The following is a 17,242-nucleotide window of genomic DNA, read 5'->3' as shown; positions in this document are numbered from 1 at the left end:
GGGAATGGTGCCGTGCCTTATTGTAAAATAACTGTCACTGAATGAAATCGACGTTTCAGCCACCGTCGCGGTGCCTTCCTCTGGATCTGCACGACTCCGGATCCAGTCAGTTACATCGGTTTCATCGACCACTGTGCTTTCGCCGTGCTACGTGGCTGGAAGAGTACATCATTACCCGAGACGCGTTGGACATTTCGTGTTGATACACTTAAAATCGCGCAGCTTTATTCACGGTGTGGTCATGGGTACAGCCAAACAAGTTGCTTACTTGCTGTCATTCTATCTAATCTCCACGTCGACCTACCTCACAGCGCCGATTCCATATAATCGACCTGACACGTACATACAACTTCACGGCTATGATTTATGTCAGCGGTGGAGGGTGACTTGACCTTCTGGTACCTGTTCTATACAGACTACAGAGCTACAAATCCACCAGGGTACTCTTTTAACGACGTGGCTAATGCTTTGTCGGTGAACTTACAGTGCAGTGCATCTCGGACAGTGCGACTCAGATAACCTGCGTAAACCACAAGCTTCGACTTGTTTTTAGGAATACATCCTGTCGTTTGGGGGATTTTGTCGATAAAGTCCTCGAAGAAGAAATGGACAATAGTATGGATTACAGAAATTAGGAAAGGACTAGAAAGAAACAACGTAAAAAATAGGAAATAACAGTAAGAAATCTTTATACGAATGGAATACTAAATTTAAAATGCTTTCAAAGCAGAAGAAATGAGAAATCGGGAACGACTTGGACAGTAGAAAGAAAGAAAAAACAGTGTTTTCATTTCTTTCTTATTACGAAAGCTTAAGTCCGAACTCGTTTGAAATAGTAAGAGTAAACCACTCAATAACAAGCTATCCCCAAACAGTTAAAATTTCATTTTATTATCAATTTTTGGATACAAAATTGTTAAGGCTTTCGTGGCCACTTGTTTACAAACTGCCTATTGGCTTGTGTCTCGGGTTCTTCTGCCGACGTTCGTCTAATTATTTTACTGACGTTTCGCCAGCACAAGTGGCTAGCATTGTCAAAGCTTCAACCTCAATTGCCAGTTCACCACCCGCAATGGAAGGTGTAGCTTTGATAATGCCAGCCACTCGTGCTGGCGAAACGTCAGTAAAATCATTAGATGAACGTCGGCCGAAGAACCCGAGACAGAAGCCAATAGGCAGTTTGTCAATTTTTGGATAGTTTTTGAATAACGAGACAGAACCGAATGACTCCGTGTGCCGTTGGCATGGAATGGCCGAACAGCAAAACGATTCGTAGTACCCAAGGGAGTACTTAGTAGACGGGCGGAACAGTAGAATCGAATGGATTATCAGTGCACATACAAAATCACGATTCTGCGAGCAACGTAGAGAGCAGTTGTGATTAGGTCGTCTAATTTGATTTGTGAAACATGTACACAATGTGTACGATATTTATTTGTGTACAATCGCCGGCCGCGGTGGTCTAGCGGTTCTAGGCGCGCAGTCCGGAACCGCACGACTGCTACGGTCGCAGGTTCGAATCCTGCCTCGGGCATGGATGTGTGTGATGTCCTTAGGTTAGTTAGGTTTAAGTAGTTCTAAGTTCTATGGGACTGATGACCACAGTAGTTAAGTCCCATAGTGCTCAGAGCCATTTGAACCATTTTTTGTGTACAAACATTTATTTGTGAATAATATAGAAAATTAGTTACTTCAGGTGTCACTTCTGTAGGCGTACATTTGTAATGTGATGAACGTGAAATTAAAAGGCGGTGCCTTTTAAGAAAACTTCCAGACTTTCATCTTAGCAGCAGTGTGGCTTGGCTCAAATGGCTCTGAGCAGTATGGAGCTCATCTTCTGAGGTCATTAGTTCCCTACTTAAACCTAACTAACCTAAGGACATCACACACATCCATGCCCGAGGCAGGATTCGAACTCGCGACCGCAGCGGTCTCGCGGTTCCAGACTGCAGCGCCTAGAACCGGAGGGCAACTTCGGCCGGCAGCAGCCGTGTGCCTTAACATGTTGATCAGGAACGAGAACGTCACTTGAAGACACCAGCCTGGTGGACATTTTCAGAATTTCAGTATTTTGCTTTGATGCAGCAAGACACAACTAGCCCCTTGCACGTCCTTCTACTGCAGTGCAAATGAAGTCAGTTATGAGTCACCTGTGGTAACAAAGAGAAGGGAATCGCAAACGCACTGGTAACTCACTTGCGTCGCATTCAGTGGCGATAGCGCGGTTTAAAAATGTTATAATGTGTGTGAAATCTTATGGGACTTAACTGCTAAGGTCATCAGTCCCTAAGCTTACACAGTACTTAACCTAAATTATCCTAAGGACAAACACTCACACCCATACCCGAGGTAGGACTCGAACCTCCGACGGGATCAGCCGCACAGTCCATGACTGCAGCGCCTAAGAGCGCTCGGCTAATCCCACGCGGCGCCGCGGTTTAGATATACGCATTCTAGCACAGGATCGCTCTATCTGTGTTGTGTACATAGTTCCGCGTAGTCAGCGCGCCCCGCTAAGCACAACAGCGCAGGCGCAGCGCTCGTCCGTCTCCGCAGTACGAGATGGCGCTGCCGTAAAGACGGACCAAATTCTGCTTCCGCCTATCCGCGTATTAATATGTAACGCAGCCAATGAGATTTCTGCTAACATAGAACCTTTTCTCCTCGCGGATCAGACTCGCGCAGTGATACCTGAACGCGCGAGGTATTATAATGAGTGCACAGACCTCCGATTAGTCAGTCTGCATTTGTCTGCACCAGTCTGTACCAGTCTGCACTTGTCTGCACCTGTCTGTACCAGTCTACATTAGTCTGTACCAGTCTATAGTCAAGTTTCAGTCTGCGCCTAATAAGATTACCATATTCCTGTACATCGCCACGAAGAGAAATGTGTAGACACTTTGTCAAGTATCAGAGATATGTGAGAATAAAATTAACGTACCAAGACCAAAGGAACTTCAGAATGTCAATTGTAAATAGCATCCAGAACCAAGTTAAGTTATTTTTATGCTTGTTATTATTTTAATAAATGTGTGTGAAAATTAATCAAGTTCTGTTTAAAGTTGATCACCGTCAATCCGCTACTCTAAGCGTGCAAGTGGCATTTCTATCGTCTGACCTAACGGCAGAAGATAAAGACGCCACGATAAGACCACGAGATATATTTCTGACACTCGCCTACTTCGTTAGAGCGACAAGTTAAATAATCTGATGGTGTGTGTACCGAAGGTCTTACAGTACGCACACCACAATCTGGCAGACTTATCTTTAACAGGGGTGACACACATTTTGTCCCGTGAGCTAATGTTCACTCTCGAATGGCTAATGGGAAGAGTGGAACAAGTACTTGCTCAGTCGCTGTGACTTACTTTCGGTGGTCTGGCCGCTATTAGGGCCATCTGTCTGAACGCAATAGTTTGCACCTCAAAAAGAAGACGCACAGAAAAAAGTTTAATCGACTTCGTGTCCGCCGCGGGTAGCTTGTTTAAATTGGGAATTTTCATAATGAAACAAGGTAACGGGCTGGCGGTGCCGTTACGACGTGGGCGAGAGGGCCGCGAGCGGGGCTGGGTGTCGGTGGGAGGCATACGTGGGCACGAAGTTTGAGGCGATATCAGGGCATCGGTCACGGGGAGGTGTGGGGCTTCCATCAATAAGCGCGCCCCCTACCCCGCTCTCCCTGTGTGTTCCCGCCGCGAGCTGCCTTTTTGCCGGCTGGCGAGCCGAGCCGAGGCGGACGCCGCGTTTATTTTCCCGGTATTCCTAAATCTCTATTAGAAGGCGTTGTGCGGCGGGATTGAGAGGCCGACAAAGGCAGTCTCTATTAGCGCACAATGGGCCGCGCCCCGCGACAATAGGGCCCCACGCGCGGGCCCGCCCGCCTGCACGCACAAACATACGCACTCACACACACACACACACACACACATACGCAGGGGCCATGCCTGGCGGCTTGCCTTCTCCTACCTGTAGCCGCAGCTGCAGCCGCCCCGGATCACGCTTTTGAATGTGGGTGGGTATGTGTGCGTGAGTGCGTGTCTGTTTGTGCGTGCATTGCGGGTTCAGTCGTGTCAACAGCGCAGAGAAGTTTGTCTCCTGAACGACAAGCTTCTGTCAGTGGCCTCACACTGGTCATTTCTCCCGCCCATAAAATAGCCAGAAGATCTGCGCCACCCATCTCCGTCGAAAGCCTAGTTTACACGACGACAATGGGTTGCGCCACTTGTTGTGTGGAATGAGTTGCACGGAAATGGTTTCATATTTGAGTGTATACTTCAGTTTCAACGTTTTGTGGGTCCCTGAGTCGTGTCTGAAATGAAAGTTTTGGCAGCTGCACGTTGCACGAGATGTGATGAAGTGAAAGTTTGTTGCGTGGAATCGGTGCATAAGAAAAAAATAAGAAACATGATTCCTTTCGTGACTGGATGAAGAAAATACGTCAGCTCAGTTGCTCAGCATCCTTGCTGAAATAATTTATAACGGAAGATCCCAGAAGTTCTTTTAATTACATTTGAAATAAAATCAGCCCTCCGTCACTACAGCACGCATCTCGTGGTCGTGCGGTAGCGTTCTCGCTTCCCACGCCCGGGTTCCCGGGTTCGATTCCTGGCGGGGTCAGGGATTTTCTCTGCCTCGTGATGGCTTCCCGGCGGGGTCAGGGATTTTCTCTGCCTCGTGATGGCTGGGTGTTGTGTGCTGTCCTTAGGTTAGTTAGGTTTAAGTAGTTCTAAGTTCTAGGGGACTTATGACCACAGCAGTTGAGTCCCATAGTGCTCAGAGCCATTTTGAACCAATCCGTCACTACATTTAAACGAATTAACCGTGTTTCAAAAATGGCTCTGAGCACTATGGGACTTAACTTCTGAGGTCATCAGTCCCCTAGAACTTAGAACTACTTAAACCTAACTAACCTAAGGACATCACACAACACCCAGGCATCACGAGGCAGAGAAAATCCCTGACCCGCCGGGAATCGAACCCGGAAACCCGGGCGCGGGAAGCGAGAACGCTACCGCACGACCACGAGCTGCGGCCAACCGGGTTTCAACACTGCTAGGAACCCGGTTAATTCATAGTCACCGAGGGCTGTTTTTCTTTCAATTGTAACTACTCACGGTCTCTTAACGTGCAGCCATGTACAAAATTTTTCTTTTAATTATCTTAGAATGTCACCAGAACTGTTCACGTTTCTTCTAAACAGAGTTAATTATCCGATAAGGAATAAAGGTACTGTAATGCATGAAGCACTGTCGCCAGAACTGAAATTTTATATCATATTGCGTGCATTGCAATCGAGAACACTCAGCATGCTATAAGATATGTTTTTAGTTGGCGATGACGCTATTTCATTAACACAAATAATTATTAACATTAACAGTAATAATTATTAACATTAGCAACAATAATTATTCGTAGCAGGCCGCATTAAGAGGAGAATGGTTTTCAGACTACTCTATTGAAGCCAGATCTGTACAGTGGCAATATTTCAAAATTCTAACACATGTGAATGGGGAGCACTGTAGCGACGTTTCGAAAAGATGAATATTGAACAAAGAATGCAGCTTCTTAAATTTATATAGCCTTCCCTCCTGTCAGCAATATTCCTTAACAAAGAGTTGGTCAACTCTAACGCTGGGCTTTTAGTCTTGTAGACGAGAGCATTGTCACAGCTAGAATTAAACTTGCTTGTATTTTTCTTAATTCAGTGGCATATGTGCTCTTAACTCAATAAATTTTGCCCTGCAGCTCAGATATTGTCAAACCATCTACGTTATGATAGCAAATGACGGTCTCAGCGGCAGCAATATGGTGCTTATTTTTGTAATCAGCATCACTGAAATCCCACAAACACCTACGCAAAGCATAGATACCCAAAAAGCGAACATTATTCTATGTTCCGCATTTCATGTTTTGTCTACACTCTACGAACACACATAACCTCAAAGCTTATGCAGCTAGTGTTGCCAAAGTTGGAACACGCCGAAAGTGTTTAGTTTCACCAACGAGTTGCGCAAACGCGGGGCGCGTATGCACAATGGCCTGCAGTGCAGTTGCCTGCAACCTAGTGTCGTCGTGTAAACTAGGCGTAATGTAAAAGCATCGCTCTTAAAGATAATTACAATATCTGCATCGAGTGGCACTTTGAGCGTGAAATATGCAGTGTGCGTATGAGACGTGTACCTGAGTACACAACTGTTTCTGTGCTCTCGGTTTTAGCGAAGGGGCAAAGTACGGGAGATCTAGTCGTACTTATAAGCACGAAAACAGCAGAAGTTAAAGGCAGTTTCGGGAGTGACTCTATAGAGTGCTGAAGGCTGTTACTGTGCACAGTAGCCAGTATGTGGCATTTAAGACGTTACACTCCTTTTATTTCGTGAAACTTTTAAGATATCGAAATTGTGAAATGATAGTACGCAGACGGGCACTCGGCTTTGTTGTGTGGGTAATCCTGTTAACTATTATGTCAGTCGCTATAATTAGCACGTATAAGCTTATTTATTTATTTATTTATTTATTTATTTTGTAAAACTTCTGCGTCCATCAGAGAATACGAGACACAGCCGTACACAGTGATGGCGCCACACGGCAAGACCAGCCTCTTGACAGCCGCAACGTGGTTACCATCAGACGCCATAGAGGGTGTACGTAACACGGACGGTTTTACAGTTCCGCCTTGCGTCACGAAAACAAGTTCCCGAGTCGACATCCACGGGCCAAAAGTGGATATAATCGCAACAAATATAAGCGGCTCCACGGCTCCACTCCGGCAGAGTGTGAACAGTTTGTTCGACGGCGTCGAGACGTATCTACCGTCGCCGGCTGAAGAGTAGACTTAGACATTATATTAGTTATATTATTTTATATATTTATTGCTTATTTAGCGTGACCAGATTATGATCTTAAGACCCTTTCTTACATCTGGAACAACAAATACAAAACATGTTATCACATTAATAATAATTAACATTATTAATAAAATTAAAAATTGGCAATAATAATAATAGTAGCACTAATAATAATGATCAAATAATGGAGGCATTAAGAGCGATATTGGTTCGTTTAGCACTTTTGGAACCTTCCTTGGTATTATAAGAAGTGGAAGAGATAATGAAAGAGGAGAGGATTGAAATTAAAGTGACTGTAGCTGCTAGGAAAGAAGAGAATTTCAGAAGAGAACTGAGTTGACAAGGGGAGGAAAATGTTGAGGGGGAGAGAGAGTTGACGAGACTGAGCAACAAGAAGAATAGCTATTGTGACAGAATGTGGGCTGTCCAGGTGTCTTTTGAGATTTGAAACGATTTTAATTTCTCTAATCTTTTGAGGAAGACTGTTCCAAAGTGGCGTTCTGATATAGGAAAAGTGATTCAGAGAAAACGCACTGTTATGTAGTGCAACATCGTTCACTGGAATCAGGACTATTTCAGTGTTCGAAGCCAGTCCAACGACTATGGCTTTTGAACTACCATGCCACGCATTACCTTCACATTCAAGTAGCGTAATCTATAAACTCTCTTAATAAATTCTTGTAAATTGTTGCTACTCTGCGTTGCCATGATTTCTATCTTAGTTGCCTAAACCTATTTAGTCCTGTCACGAGGCTGTATAGTTGCTGTGTGCAAGCACGAACAGCAGCTACTTGCGATGGAAGGGGGTTCTCTTCCTGCCACATTTATGTTGACCGAGAGGAGTATTTGGCGGTGACAACAGAAACGATATGTACGTTTGAAAGCATTCGATGGACTTTAAGATACGAATACAGTGATTTGTTCATACTCTTAATGTTGGGGGTTGAAACACTCCACAAAAGTATCCGAGAAATATGCACAAATTGATAGGTGAAGCTGCCGGAATCGGTTACGGCGGTGTAAAACGCAGTCAGCTGGGGTGTTCGTGTCAGGCTCCGTCATGAGATGTAGCCAGCAGCTCGACTTTAACGTTCTTATCTGGACAACATTGCAGAAGCACCCACTGTAATCAGAGCAAAATCCCTTCCGGTCGATTCCATCGACCAGCCACTTTCTTAAAATCCTTCTCAGAAGCATAAACCCGACTCAAGAGTAACGTCCCGCATTATATTAGAAAACTGAATAACAGCTCCAGCTTCATAAGATAGTTGAAGACATACCTACTAAAGCAGCAAGAAGCACTCGTTACTCTTATACGTCCTTCTTCCCAACCAGATCTTCCTCTTTTCCCAATATTCTTAGCTAGTGCAACCTCCTTAAATTTCCTTTCTACAGAACTCGCTACATCAGAAATCGCCTATCTTGTAGACCTGTAAATTCTTTTTATATCTGTCACTATCATTATTGTTATTATTGTCTTATTGTTGTCATTATTATTATTATTATTATTATTATTATTATCACTACTAGTGGCAGCAGCTGCAGTAATACAAGCACTGCCAGAATTAAGTTTATTAGTTCATAGTTAGTGTTGTTTACTAATATTGCCACTTCAGAAACTCAAAATCATTCTAGTATTATTTGTCATATTAAAATTGTTATTTCTTAGGAAACCATGACGTAAAAGAGGTACTGTACGGGTGAAGCCTTCGTTCAATGTAACAGAGGGCGTGATGGCGCTAACTAAAGCCCGTTAAATGAATAAATAAATAAAATAAATAGTTTGTCTTGGTCCTACTCCTAAGTCCTCACATCCAAATTTGATTTTATTTTTATAGCTCAACGAGTAAACTTAAGTCACTGCGTCTCATTGTAATATACATGGTGGTTCTTGTTAGTGTTTAAAATCCTTTGAAGCGACGTAGATGATACTGAGACAAGTAATTTAATATAAGACACATGGGGTCGCGAATGTCGCAAAATACCCTAAAAGTGGATGACAAATGTTGAAAACGTGACGTCAAAAGATGACGAACCGCAGCGTTTGAGCCCATCGGTCTTTCGCACCTGATCATCCCAACACAAGTCACGCATTCACGTCGATATGGCTCCGGGTCTACGTGTGCGACTTCAGGGCATGGGGCTTGGGTTCTAGTCTTGAGACTGGCAGATAGTATTTTTTTTCATTGCACTGGACAATTATGTGTGTACATTGAGATAATATTTATTATCATTTACCAGTCTCGCAGTCTCCGCTGGTTTATTGCAAAGTACAGTGTAATGAAAACCTACGGTATTGCGACCCAAGGAAACGAGTGTAAGCTTCTGAATTGCGTCGTTACTAGTAAATAACCTACGTTTCCTTTGCTAAGTAATGTCTGTAAACAAAAAAAAGAAGGGACAAACGGAAAGAAATACAAACTAAAAACAGATTTTACTCGATTACAGAGAGGAGAATAATTTGTTACTTCTACTTTTACAGCAGATCACACTTACAAAAGGTCTTCGAAACTTACACCGTTTGCTTGAATGCAAGTATTGCATCACTCGATAATCCCTTCATGACCAAGCCAATCGCTACACGTGAGGCGAGGTACATCATATGGTGACGTCAAGAGTTCAACATTGTCGTCCATTTTTGGGGTATTTCCCGACATTCACGATACCATGTGTCATATATTAAGTAACTCATCTCAGCGACACCTACGTCGTTTCGTTTTTTTTTAAACATTGGCAAGAATCACCCTGTATACCTTACACCACGTGCTTTCAGTGCACACATCGGTGTAGCTACTGTTTATTCCCAGTATGTACCTCCTTAAAAAAGTTGTTTCTCGCAGTGTCAGAAAGTGCTTGAAAAAGAAAAGACATTTCTGTTTCTCTTTAGTAATTCTGGGCTAGAATAAGTTTAGAAACCACATAATATGCAAATATACAATACATTATCGAATAAGTGTTTCTTTATTTCATCACAGCAATAAACCGATGTGTTTCTTTCAATGTAGCACTGTATCTCTTTCGACTACGTTCATAATTTTTAGGTGTTTAACACTGAGTTTTCTGATTACTGCACATACTCTGGTTACTCTCTAACGTAATTAGTACTTACATTGGAAATCTTCCAAAATTTTGATGAACCACATCAATTTTCTAAATTTACTATTTTAGTCTTATTTTGTCCCAGAACAATGCATTGACCACCAATACATCCTTTTCATTCATAAAATGCAACCTCAGGACCGAGGACGACGAAAATTCAAGATGAGCTACGATGTTTGTAAATGGAATTATATTCTAACTTCTGCGGTATTAGAAGGCGCTTAGAAAAGCTATTTTAAATGTGTGCCTGTAAGCATTTTTAGACGACCAATTGTTGTGGAGGCGAGCAAGCTGTGGAAAGACTTGACACGACGACGGATCCTGCCATGAGGGCTGCTCTTGTCGGCGTTTACACCTGCAGTAGCCGATTCCGACTGCCTTATCTTTCAAATTTAGCACTTTTCTTGAATTTTTTGCTAAGAGTTTCAGCGCAGATTGTATCACTGTACTCATGTTCGCAAGAGCTGTTAATGACGTTAAAAGAAGTAAATTGTTCCATTTAGGAAAACTATTTAAATTAGTAGCTCTACTGATACAAGAGTAAACAGGAGGTAGAAGAGAGTTATATACTCCACAGCGCACTATCATTTACCTTAAACTTCGTCTCGATATTTTGAACCGCTCATGTAATAAAAGCGGTGTTGAGTCTTACGAACTAACTAACCTAGTACGTAAATGATAAACTGAATAACGTCGAAAGTTCCATGGGGCGACGTACGTACGATTCAGCGACTATAATGGATCTATATTTCCATATAAATCTAAATCTACGTAAGCCACATTACGGTATGTGCAGGACAGCACTTCAGCTTCCATCATTACCTTCTTCCCTTTCTATTCGCAAATGGCTTGCGGGAAGGACAGTTGTCAGTAAACCAACGTATGACACCTATTTTTTTTCCTCTTCGCGGGCATTTTGCATGAGGTATGTGGTAGAAAGTAATATTCGTAACACTTTCACGCTTCTTGAATGATCCATTGACAAAATGTGTCGCAGTCTGTTAATCTTCTCTCTCTCTCCTCTGTTGGGTTGGGTTGGGTTGCTTGGGGGAAGAGACCAAACTGCGAGGTCATCGGTCTCATTGGATTAGGGAAGGACGGGGAAGGAAGTCGGCCGTGCCCTTTCAAAGGAACCATCCCGGCATTTGCCTGAAACGATTTAGGGTAAACCACGGAAAACCTATATCAGGATGGCTGGAGGCGGGATTGAAGCGTCGTCCTCCCTAATGCGAGTCCAGTGCGCTAACCACTTCCCTACCTCGCTCTGTCTCTGCTCTGTTAATCAAAACTTGTAACGGTCATAGATGACTGAGAAGTACTCGGCAACAGTCGAAAAAGTGTTTTATATAATGAATTTTTCACTCGTCAACGGAGTGTACGCTGATATGACACTTCCTGGCAGACTGAAACTGTGTGCCGGACCGGGCCTCGAACCCGGGACGTCTGCTTTTCGCGGGAAGTGCTTTACCAACTTTTTTTGTTAATCACGTTTTTTTATATATGGTTCGGTGAATTTGTTCGGGGCGGACGTCCGATGACACTCGTTCAGGTAGTATTTTGATCCGTTCACTTAGTTTTTTTATTACAGAGGGTAGCTAACTCTCTCACCGAACACGCTGAGCTACCGTGCCGGCATCCAACTGAGCTATCCAAGCGTGAGCTACGATTCGCCCTCACAGCTGTACTTCCGCCGGTACTTCATCTCCTACCTTCCAGACTTCACAAAAGCTCTCCTGCGAAACTTGGGGGACTACACTTGGAAGAAATAGTACTGACGAAAGTAAAGCCGTAAGGACGAGTCGTAAGTCGTGCTTGGATAGCTCAGTTAAAAAAAAAAGTTGGTAGAAGACTTGCCCGCTAAGGCAACGGTCTCGGGCTCAAGTCCCGGTCCGGCAAATAGTTTTAAGCTGCCAAGAAGCTTCAAGTGTTTTGTAGATTACTTCTTTCGTGAAACAAATGTATTTCCCTAGGACTCCTGAAATGAATCTCAGCCTGGCGTCTGCTTTTCCTACCATTATTTTTATGTGGCCATTCCACTTTAAATTGCTTCGGACAGTTCCTCTTAGGTATTTTACGATTGTCACTGTTGATTTTTCGCTAGTGGTGTAATCTACCAGTAGTTGACCTCATCGTTTACTAATTCATAATAATTTTTATTATGTTCAGAGTGAACTGCCAGTCCCGGCACCAATAATCGATTCTCTGCAGATATTCGTGCGCGTTTTTGTAGTCCTATGGCTTTACAATCTTCCTTTACATTAAAGAATCGCCCTCACACAGCTTCCAAATCTATCAGGTAGATCATATATAAATTAAACAATGGCAGACCTATAATACTCCACTGCGATACATCCGAAAATATCTTTAAGTTTGACGATTTCGCCTCATTAAGAACAACGTGTTCAATTTTATCTGTTAGGAAGTTCTGAATACAGTCACAAATCTGGTTCGGTAATCACTGAACTAGAATTTTGTTGACGGACGACAGCGTGGAATTGTAATGAATGCCTTCCAGAAGTCGAGGAACAGGGCATCATCACAGGCGCAAGGATAGGACCACCAAGGGCGCAAGGAAAGACATAGCAGTTGTCCATAGCGCTCTGCTCTCATTAACTAACTGAGTGGAATCCATGTTCGATTTTGTAAAGGAGACTTTATTTCTCAAAAATAAAAAAAAAATTGTCACCGGTATAAGGTCTATAAATAATTTCCGGTTACCCCAAGAAAGTGTGATACGACCGTTACTGTTTACAATGTTTATAAATGGTCTAGTACACGTGTGGGCGAATAGCAGCCACGGACCACATGCAGCCCGCCAAGACAATCAGAAAATTCTGCGCTGAACCGAGTTTCCTTCTCCAGCACGACCGCAGATCATTAGTAGGACTGCCACGTCAATACGCAAGCACAGTGTAGGTACAATTTGTTAAAACCAAGTTGAGACTACGCACGATGGCTGATGGGGGCGAGCGTAAAGGCATTTCCCATTTACGATCGCTCCCATCAGGCACCGCGCCGAGTTACCAAGATGATTTTCGCGAAAAGTAGGACGCACTGCGCTTTTCATATTGATGTCGTTTATTTTCTTGCTACCTGTGCAACAGTAAATATGTAAATGTTGAAATTCAGTGAAACCAGGAATCTCTGAAACAACCAAAAATCAGTGAGGTCTACAGGGTGAGTCACCTAACGTTACCGCTGGATATATTTCGTAAACCACATCAAATACTGACGAATCGATTCCACAGACCGAACGTGAGGAGAGGGGCTAGTGTAATTGGTTAATACAAACCATAAAAAAATGCACGGAAGTATGTTTTTTAACACAAACCTACGTTTTTTTAAATATAAACAAATACGTAATCAATGCCGTTTGTCGCATTGTAAAATGTTAATTACATACGGAGATATTGTAACCTAAAGTTGACGCTTGAGTACCACTCCCCGCTGTTCGATCGTGTGTATCGGAGAGCACCGAATTACGTAGGGATCCAAAGGGAACGGTGATGGACCTTAGGTACAGAAGAGACTGGAACAGCACATTACGTCCACATGCTAACACCTTTTTATTGGTCTTTTTCACTGCCGCACATGCACATTACCATGAGGGGTGAGGTACACGTACATACGTGGTTTCCGTCTTCATTTACGGAGTGGAATAGAGTGTGTCCCGACATGGCAGGCCAATAGATGTTCAATGTGGTGGCCATCATTTGCTGCACACAACTGCAATCTCTGGCGTAATAAATGTCGTACACGCCGCAGTACATCTGGTGTAATGTCGCCGCAGGCTGCCACAATACGTTGTTTCATATCCTCTGGGGTTGTAGGCACATCACGGTACGCATTCTCCTTTAACGTACCCCACAGAAAGAAGTCCAGAGGTGTAAGATCAGGAGAACGGGCTGGCCAATTTATGCGTCCTCCACGTCCTATGAAACGCCCGTCGAACGTGTACCTCACCCCTCATGGTAATTAATGTACATGTGCGTCAGTGAAAAAGACCAATAAAAAGGTGTTAGCATGTGGACGTAATGTTCTGTTCCAGTCTCTTCTGTACCTAAGGTCCATCACCGTTCCCTTTGGATCCCTACGTAATTCGGTGCTCTCCGATACACACGATCGAACAGCGGAGGAGTGGTACTCAACCGTCAACTTTAGGTTACAATATCTCCGGATGTAATTAACATTTTACAATGCAACAAACGGCACTGATTACGTATTTGTTTATATGTTCAGATATGCTAACAAAACTAACGGGGTTCCATTTAAAAAAAACGTAGGTTTGTGTTAAAAAAAACATACTTCCGTGCATTTTTTTATGGTTTGTATTAACCAGTTACACTAGCCCCTCTCCTCACGTTCGGTCTGTGGAATCGATTCGTCAGTATTTGATGTGGTTTACGAAATATATCCAGCGGTAACGTTAGGTGACTCACCCTGCATACAGGGTGCTCCATTGATAGTGACCGGGCCAAATATCTCAAGAAATAAGCATCAAACGATAAAACTACAGAGAACGAAACTCGTCTAGCTTGAAGGGGGACACCAGATGGCGCTATGGTTGGCCCGCTATATGGCGTTGCTATAAGTCAAACGGATATCAACTGCTTTTTTTAAAATAGGAACTCCCATTTTTATTACACATTCGTGTAGTACGTAAAGATGTATGAATGTTTTAGTTGGACTACTTTTTTGATTTGTGATAGATGGCGCTGTAACAGTCCGGTATTTTCTTCGTGATACATTACTCGTGTTAAAATGGACCGTTTACCGATTGCGAAAAGGTCGATATCGTGTTGATGTATGGCTATTGTGATCAAAATGCCCAACGGACGTGTGCTATGTATGCTGCTCGGTATCCTGGACGACATCATCCAAGTGTCCGGACCGTTCGCGGAATAGTTACGTTACGTGAAACGTCAACCACGACCTGACGCAAATGATGATGCCCAAGTAGGTGTTTTAGCTGCTGTCGCGGCTAATCTGCACATCAGTAGCAGACAAATTGCGCGAAAACGGGGAATCTCAAAGACGTCCGTGTTGAGAATGCTACAGCAACATCGATTGCACCCGTACCATATTTCTATGCACCAGGAATCGCATGGCGACGACTTTGAACGTCGTGTACAGTTCTGCCACTGGGCACAAGAGAAATTACGGGACGATGACAGGTTTTTTGCACGCGTTCTATTTAGCGACGAAGCGTCATTCACCAACAGCGGTAATGTAAACCGGCATAATATGCACTACTGGGCAACGGAAAATCCACGATGGCTGCGACAAGTGGAACATCAGCGACCTTGGCGGGTTAATGTATGGTGCGGCATTATGGGAGGAAGGATAATTGGCCCCCATTTTATTGATGGCAATCTAAACGGTGCAATGCATGCTGAATTCCTACGTAATGTTCTACCGATGTTACTACAAGATGTTTCACTGCACGACAGAATGGCGATGTACTTCCAACTTCCGGCACGTAGCCCGCGTGCGGTTGAAGCGGTATTGAATAGCACATTTCATCTGACGTCCCCGGATTTCTTTCTGTGGGGAAAATTGAAGAACAATTGCTATCGTGATCCACAGACAACGCCTGACAACATGCGTCAGCGCATTGTCCATGCATGTGCGAACATTACGGAATGCGAAGTGCTCGCTGTAGAGAGGAATGTCGTTACACGTATTGCCAAATGCATTGAGGTTGACGGACATCATGTTGAGCATTTATTGCATTAATGTGGTATTTACAGGTAATCACGTTGTAACAGCATGCGTTCTCAGAAATGATAAGTTCACAAAGGTACATGTATCACATTGGAACAACCGCAATAATATGTTCAAACGTACCTACGTTCTGTATTTTAATTTAAAAAACCTTGTCTGTTACCAACTGTTCGTCTAAAACTGTGAACCATATGTTTGTGACTATTACAGCGCCATCTATCACAAGACGAAAAAAGTGGTCATATTTCTTTACGTACTGTTCCTATTTAAAAAGACTTAGTTGATATCCATTTGACCTATGGCAGCGCCATCTAGCGGGTCAACTATAGCGTCATCTGGTTTCCCCCTTCAAGCTAGACGAGTTTCGTTCTTCGTAGTTTTTTCGTTTGACGCTTATTTCGTGAGATATTTGGCCTGGTCACGATCAATGGACCACCCTGTAGAGGCTGTAATGAAAAATTGACCTTTTCTAAAATACAATGTTAACGAATGAATGTTAATACACTCCTGGAAATGGAAAAAAGATCACATTGTCACCGGTGTGACAGACCCACCATACTTGCTCCGGACACTACGAGAGGGCTGTACAAGCAATGATCACACGCACGGCACAGCGGACACACCAGGAACCGCGGTGTTGGCCGTCGAATGGCGCTAGCTGCGCAGCATTTGTGCACCGCCGCCGTCAGTGTCAGCCAGTTTGCCGTGGCATACGGAGCTCCATCGCAGTCTTTAACACTGGTAGCATGCCGCGACAGCGTGGACGTGAACCGTATGTGCAATTGACGGACTTTGAGCGAGGGCGTATAGTGGGCATGCGGGAGGCCGGGTGGACGTACCGCCGAATTGCTCAACACGTGGGGCGTGAGGTCTCCACAGTACATCGATGTTGTCGCCAGTGGTCGGCGGAAGGTGCACGTGCCCGTCGACCTGGGACCGGACCGCAGCGACGCACGGATGCACGCCAAGACCGTAGGATCCTACGCAGTGCCGTAGGGGACCGCACCGCCACTTCCCAGCAAATTAGGGACACTGTTGCTCCTGGGGTATCGGCGAGGACCATTCGCAACCGTCTCCATGAAGCTGGGCTACGGTCCCGCACACCGTTAGGCCGTCTTCCGCTCACGCCCCAACATCGTGCAGCCCGCCTCCAGTGGTGTCGCGACAGGCGTGAATGGAGGGACGAATGGAGACGTGTCGTCTTCAGCGATGAGAGTCGCTTCTGCCTTGGTGCCAATAATAGTCGTATGCGTGTTTGGCGCCGTGCAGGTGAGCGCCACAATCAGGACTGCATACGACCGAGGCACACAGGGCCAACACCCGGCATCATGGTGTGGGGAGCGATCTCCTACACTGGCCGTACACCACTGGTGATCGTCGAGGGGACACTGAATAGTGCTCGGTACATCCAAACCGTCATCGAACCCATCGTTCTACCATTCCTAGACCGGCAAGGGAACTTGCTGTTCCAACAGGACAATGCACGTCCGCATGTATCCCGTGCCACCCAACGTGCTCTAGAAGGTGTAAGTCAACTACCCTGGCCAGAAAGATCTCCGGATCTGTCCCCCATT

Source organism: Schistocerca nitens, chromosome 4, assembly GCF_023898315.1.
Source record: "Schistocerca nitens isolate TAMUIC-IGC-003100 chromosome 4, iqSchNite1.1, whole genome shotgun sequence".
In the NCBI taxonomy this organism is placed as follows: Eukaryota; Metazoa; Arthropoda; class Insecta; order Orthoptera; family Acrididae; genus Schistocerca; species Schistocerca nitens.
The sequence above is the reverse complement of the archived record's forward strand: the minus strand, read 5'-3'. Positions refer to the sequence as shown.